The following is a 7,167-nucleotide window of genomic DNA, read 5'->3' on the forward strand; positions in this document are numbered from 1 at the left end:
ACACTAACTTTATTTCAAATCTAAAGAAGTATGTAATAACCCCTAAAATATGGATATTAATTTGAAAATATATGTAACAATTCACTGTAATTTAATAATGCATCAATTGCATACACTGGATTACTTGACAGTTTTTCAGGCTTCCTCTACTTATTTGTAGCACATCTTTAAGTACTCTTTTGTGTAATAGAGAAAATTTCTTCGGTTATCTCTATAATCTGTTAATAAAATAGTAACAAACAAGTTTTTATATTTAAATAATTAAAAATTCTTACTATAAGATAGTATATTCTGAGATAATGGCACAACATAGCTCCAACTCCCTGGGAACAGACACATGAGGTAGAAACAAGACGGCTGACTGGTCATGCCCAGTGTCAACTATTCACAAAGAGAGAATCAGTGCTATAAGCTCATTCCTATATTTTTAGGTGAATTACCATGGGAAAACTGATAATAATCCATGAAAAGACTGAAAATATAAAGTTAGAGACCTAGGAGAATAGCCCAGCAAAAAAAAGTGTGTGTGTGTGTGTGTGTGTGTGTGTGTGTGTGTGTGTGTGCATGTGTGTGCGTGCATGTGCATGTGCATGAATATGTGTATATGTATATGATGTATATGTGTATTTCTATTTCTGTCCAAAGAGTTTCATAGCTAGGCAGGGGCTCCCCTTTGCAGGAGTACATTTGAAGAAGTCCAAGCTAGCTGGAAGAAGTGCTGATGATCCCACCCAATGCAAATTCCAGCCTCCATAAAAGTTTGCAGCCAATTCATTTAAGTAATGAGTAGTTGACATAATCACCTAACTTTGGGAAGCACTTCTTATCTTTATATGATCCCCCAAAGCCCTGTATCATGGAGCAATAGTTAAAATGTAATCTGTTACATCAATTGGGGTTGTTCTGTAGATCAGAGACTCCTGCATATTGTCTGTTCTAGCACCCCATAAGAATCCTAATGTCCTGACTTAGCAGAAAAGCATTTCAAAAAACATAATTTATTCCCTGAAAATAATGCTGGACACTAGTCCTGCTCAGCCTCCTGATATATAGAGATTTTCCCTATTGACCATGTGTTATCATCATGAGATGCTACATGATAACATTTTCAAAAACGTCATTGTATCATTGTTGTATAGAGATCATACCAGAGAAAATGATACTGGCATAACATGAAATCTGTCAATATATTCCTTATTTTTAACAGATAAGTAAAAAGAAGTGCAAGGAATAAAACCTATGTCCAGGTGTGCATCATTCCCTTTGACTACACTCTATCACATGAAAAATTCAAGGAACCTCACCCCCCATACAAACCAATCTTGCTATTGCCAAGGTATTAAAATAAGTTTTATTCAAATAGAAAATGCTATGCATTTTAATCCTTCTTACACTTGGGATATTGAATCACACATGGGAAATGCATGAGAAATCAACAATCATACCTCTTCCTTTATAATGTTTATTATCTGTAAAATCAATTTCCCTCTAAAACTATAGTGATGACTGACTGCTACGTGACATTCTAAATGATGCCCCATGTGAATGAAAGGGAAGAAGGGAAAGGTTCCAGGTCCCTAGCTTGGGCAACACTTGCTGCCAGGAGACTTTTCCCTTTCATTACTACTGTGGCATTAATTGGGATATGGCACAATTGATTGACTCCCCCCTTGTGAATCCTTCATTCTGCAAAGAGAGCTCTGAGAAGAAAAATAGCACCTGGTGAGGTGAGGATGACACTGGACTATTAATGACACATCTTCTTTTTCAAAGACAATTCCTAGTCCTGATCTATATGCAATTAGATCTCATACTCAGTAGTAGCTAAAACACCAAGAAACGTGTAAATATTGTGATGCTGTGCACAACAGGGCTAAAGAGAAAGCATTACCTAAACAAATAAGTGAACAAATAAGAGTCCTTTTGCAAGGTTGGAAAAAGAGCATTTGAGCAAATAGCTGTTTCAAAAGAAATAAAACATCCTTTCAGATACTTCAGACACAAAGGTTAGTCATGGAAACAAACTCGGAGTGGCAAGGCGACTCTGAGGGAGGTTTCAGCACTCTGGTACTTGGAATTGCTCTCATTTTATTTATGGTAGGAATCTTTCTCACAATTGCATTTGTAGAATGCATTACACAGAATTAAAAATTTATATAACCTATTTTACTGGCTCCATTTTCAAAACAAGGAAACTAGGCCCTAGTTAATGTTCTGCTTATTATACTATTTTGTATTTATAACCTAAGTTGCCTCTCTTGTGTTGTTTTCTAATAGAAAACATTGAAGAAGTTATTAATTTTTATTATGTCACTGGCTATACTTATTTAGGCAGGGACGATAGGTTAGGATCCTTTGAGGATAGTGATTTCATTACCATTATACAAAGTCTTTTAAAGAAAAAAGGTAATACGTGTTCACTTCAATACTAAATATTCAAATATTAAAAAGTAAAATTATGCAATTGTTCTATCTCTTCCATATTTCGAACAGTTTTCAAGATTCAATCATTTATAACATAGTTGTAAGTATGACTAGAGATTTTTACATACAGTTACAAACCCATGCATGCATAATTTCATGTATAGTTTTTTTATTAATATGAACACAGTTTTACACACCTCCAATGAATACTTTAGCAATTCTAGTTTTTTAAATCACACAACTTAAGTTTTTCCCATTTTCCATTTAAGGTAAAAAGGTGATCAAAATGTGATCTCATGAATCCCACGGTTGTTCATCATTCACAAAGACTTTCTTTTTGCTTTACAACTGTTTGGTGTGAAGATCTTGGCCTTATTAGTCTAGCTAGCTTTACCCTTATTGACTCCATTTTGTACCTTAACACCATCCTATGTTTAATTTGCCTGTAGTTTGAACTCCGTTACCAGAAAAACCCTAACTTGTCCTAGGTACCACTGTACCCTTATCCTTCTAGCAACAGCCACTCCATCCTAGCAACAACCAATTGGAATCAAGAAGGTCAAGTTATGACCTTTAAATGTCAACCAATCATACATGCTAATTTGCAAAGCTTCTCACCCTGCTTGTAACTATGTTAAAAATCCATGACTTTACCAGCTTGGGGCCTTCCACATTCATTCACTGAGTCACAGAGGTTTGGAGGTCCAAGCTGGAGCTTGAATAAAAACTCTTTGCTTTTGCATAGAAGTTGGATTCTTGGTAGTCTCTAGTAGTTTTGGGGGAGCACATGATCTGGGCATAACATTGAGGAGCAAAATAAAGAGACCAAATCTCTCAGAAAATGCTCATGGTAACAAAGTATATTAATACCATAGAGAGTTTCAAATTTGCTTATATCTAATTTGTCTTTTAAATTTGAATCATAACTCCCTGGAAAGTATAACTGAATTAAAATAAGAGATTTTGATTAATTGAGGCAGTAGCTATAAGGAAAGATGTTATAACCAATTCTGAAGAGCTCTGAGATAACACACCAGGCCCCTAGACAATAAAAGCAGTGTGTTCTGACACTGCAAATAGACACAAAGGTGTTCATCAAAGTTTCTGCCATAGCACATTCATAACCATAAAGATAAAGACATTTTTTCTGTGATAAAAGGTTACAGCACATAATATTTGTGAACCATTTGTAATATTGTGGACTATGAAATATTCTATCACTATATTTTTAAAATTGTTATTATGCTATTTACCCTTTCCTTCCTCACTTCAGTGTCTCCCAACCCTTCCCAGTCCAGCACTTCCCAAGCCCCTCTACTCACTGACTCTCACATTGGTAAGCACCTTTTTTTAAATTATTGTTTTAACACACATACATAAATGCATAAAAAGACTAAAGTCTCTTTAGTATGACTCAGAGTCAAATTATCTTAATTCCATTTATTGGATGTAAATAAATTTAGTGGAGAGTATAGATACCTACAAGCGGAATATAAATTCCCAATTTATAATAATGGGTTAATATTTGCTCATAAATTTATTCATAAAATAGAGATTATTATATTTTGTAAGGGTTTAATGTTTTAAACACAAGCACATATTATGTACACAGAATTCAAAGTTTCCCCCCCTTGAAATAATTGAAATATCTTAGGTAATATTTGAAAATTGAGAAAGTATGGGGAAGCAGAATTAGACATCAACCTAATTTCTCATTCACTGGTTCACATTTTTTGTAGAATTAATCTGTTGTCAAAAAATCAGGTAACAACTTGGTCTTATGTTGAATGGCTGCTGGTAAATTGCTTTTCTGAAAATTAAGCATGGGGCTTGGAGTTTCCACCTCTACAGGATGATGCACAGAGGACATTCTCACCACAAAATTTTGACAAAACATTGCAGGTAGCACTGAGAGATATATAGAGTAACTTGTGTGAATTCTCTGGCTTGGGGAGTGACACGTCACGCAGTGAGGTCTCAATTCTGTAGCGAAGAGTATTATAGACAATTTAGAAATTAATATAGGATGGTTTTGAAAACATAAGAACAAAATTATTAAATAGGGAAAAATCATCAACTTGAAAGATTAAATCTGATTCAAGATATTTTTCTCCCTAGATACTTCAGTAATTTTCTTTTTAATCATTTGCACTCCAAATCATTTCCCCTAGCTTTGTATTTAAAAGATTGTGTTCAAAAATTACCACTTCTAAGAAATTTTCACTTTATCATTAGCTTGAGGGAAAAAATCAAAGTGAGGCTCCATATGATATAAATGGAACTTTCATTATCATTATTATTATTATTATTTATCTTTTGCTTTTCCACTCCGTATTTTATTCTTACAGTTCCACATCCCATACCTTCTCCCTGCCACATGTCTCCACAAGGATGTCCCCACTCTGCCACCCCAACAGACCCATAAGCTTCCTTGGACCTTCAGTCTCTTGAGGGTTAAGTGCATTTTCTCTAACTAAACACAGACCTGGCAGTCCTCTACTGTATATGTGTCGGGGGCCTCATATCAGCTGGTGTATGCTGCCTGGTTGTTGTTCTAGTGTCTGAGAGATCTTGGGGATCCAGAGTAATTGAGACTGCTGGTCCTTCTACAGGGTTACCCTCCTCCTCAGCTTCTTCCAGATTTTACCTAATTCAACCACAGGGGTCAGCAGCTTCTGTCCATTGGTTGGGTGCAAATATCTGCATCTGACTCTTTCAGCTGCTTGTTGGGTCTTCCGGAGTGTGGTCATGATAAGTCCCTGTTTTTTTTTTTTTATTAGATATTTTCTTTATTTACATGTCATATGATTTCTCCTTTCCCAGTTTCCCCTCCAAAAAACAAGCAAATAAACAAACAAACAAAAACAACAAGAGCAAACCCCTGTTGCCTCCCCCCTCCCCATGCTTGCCACCCCACCCTTTCCCACTTACTGTGAGTGCTCCATAGCATCAGTAATAGTGACAGGCCTTGGAGTCTCCCATTGACCTGGATCCTACTTTGGGCCTGTCTCTGGACCTACTTTTTACCAGGCTTCTCTTCATTTCCATCCCTGTAGTAATTTCAAACCGGAACAATTGTGAATGAGAGTTTTGACTGTGGCATGGCAAAAACATCGCTCCCTTGAAGCCCTGTCTTCCTGCTGGAGGTGGGCTCTACAAGTTCCCTCTCCCTACTGCAGGGCACTTCATCTAAGGTCCCTCCTTTTGAGTCCTGAGAGACTCTCACCTCCCTGGTCTCTGCTGCATTCTGGAGGATCCCCCTCAACCACCTACCTCCTGAGATTGCCTCTTTCTATTCTCTCTGCTAGCCCTCATGCCTTCAGTCCCTTTTCCCACCCAATATATTCTAATTATATGTATTCTAACTAAATACATTCACCTCTCCCCGCCTCCAGTCCAATTTCCCTCTAAGGCACTTCCCTCCCTCCCTCCTCTTTGTGGTTGGTAAAGCAACAAGTCCTTAAAGTGGCATCATGATACCAATATATTTGATATGTATTTATACAATTTAAAAACATATAAATATATTTATATTAATGTATTTAAAATAAATATATAGTTAGAATATATTTCATATATTATGTATTATATAATATTATATACTATGTTTTAGTGTTGAATTATAATATATTATATTTTTAAATACATATATGCTTTACATGTATTTAAAATATATATTCACATATTTTAAAAAATATATAAAATCTCTTAGTGGCTCACAGAGACTGAAGCAGCAGTTATAGAACCTGTATGGTTCTGCACTGGATTCTCTGTGTATATGCTGCAGTTTTTTTGTTTTTGTTTTTTGTTTTTGTTTTTTCGAGACAGGGTTTCTCTGTGTAGTCGTGGCTGTCCTGGACTCACTCTGTAGACCAGGCTGGCCTCGAACTCAGAAATCAGCCTGCCTCTTCCTCCCAAGTGCTGGGATTAAAGGCGTTTGCCACCAAGGCCTAGCCATGCTGCAGTTCTTTAGCCTGGGGTTTTCATGGGGCTCCTAACAGTGGGAGTGAGGGTGTCTCTGACTGTTTTGCCTGCTTGTGGGATCCCCTTCCTATTAGCTTTCCTAGACCAGCTTTGATATGAGGGTTTATACCCAGTCTCACTGTACCTCTTTATTGTGTTCCTTTGATGTCACTGGGAGGCCTGCTCTTTTCTTTCTTTTTTTAATTTATTATTTTATTTAATTTATTTATTTATTACACTCTAGATTCTATTCCCATCCCAGTGCACCTTCTGACTGTTCCACATCCCACACGTCTTCCCTTACCCCTGTGTCTCCCACAGGATATCTGTCCCTTCCCCCAATCCCAGCAGAGCTCTAAACTCCCTGGGGCCTGCAGTCTCTTGAGGGTTGAGTGTGTCTTCTCTGAGAAGGAGCAGTAGCTCTGGGTAGGGAGAGGAGAGGGGGAGGACCACGTGGGAGGAGGCAAGAGCGCTAAAGTTGCTTTTGGGGTATACTATATGAGAGAAGAATAAATAAGAAGAAAAAAACGCCATGTCCCATGTTTATGTATGTGTTTCCATTTACTAAGCCCTGGATGAAACCGGAAGTAGATTGCTTTTCCATGAGTTTGTATTTTTCACGTAACTTTTCACTTTGGGTTTTCTTCTTTCCTCAGAGAGCCATGAAGTGCATTTCTTTGTGGCTGTGCTGCTTGAGTTAAGCCCTGGAGAAGTTCTTGACGTATGATACTGTGACCTTGTGTATCTTTTGTATCTTTTTCTTTTTTCTTTTTTTTTTTT

The sequence above is a fragment of the Mastomys coucha genome, unplaced genomic scaffold (genome assembly GCF_008632895.1).
Source record: "Mastomys coucha isolate ucsf_1 unplaced genomic scaffold, UCSF_Mcou_1 pScaffold12, whole genome shotgun sequence".
In the NCBI taxonomy this organism is placed as follows: domain Eukaryota; kingdom Metazoa; phylum Chordata; class Mammalia; order Rodentia; family Muridae; genus Mastomys; species Mastomys coucha.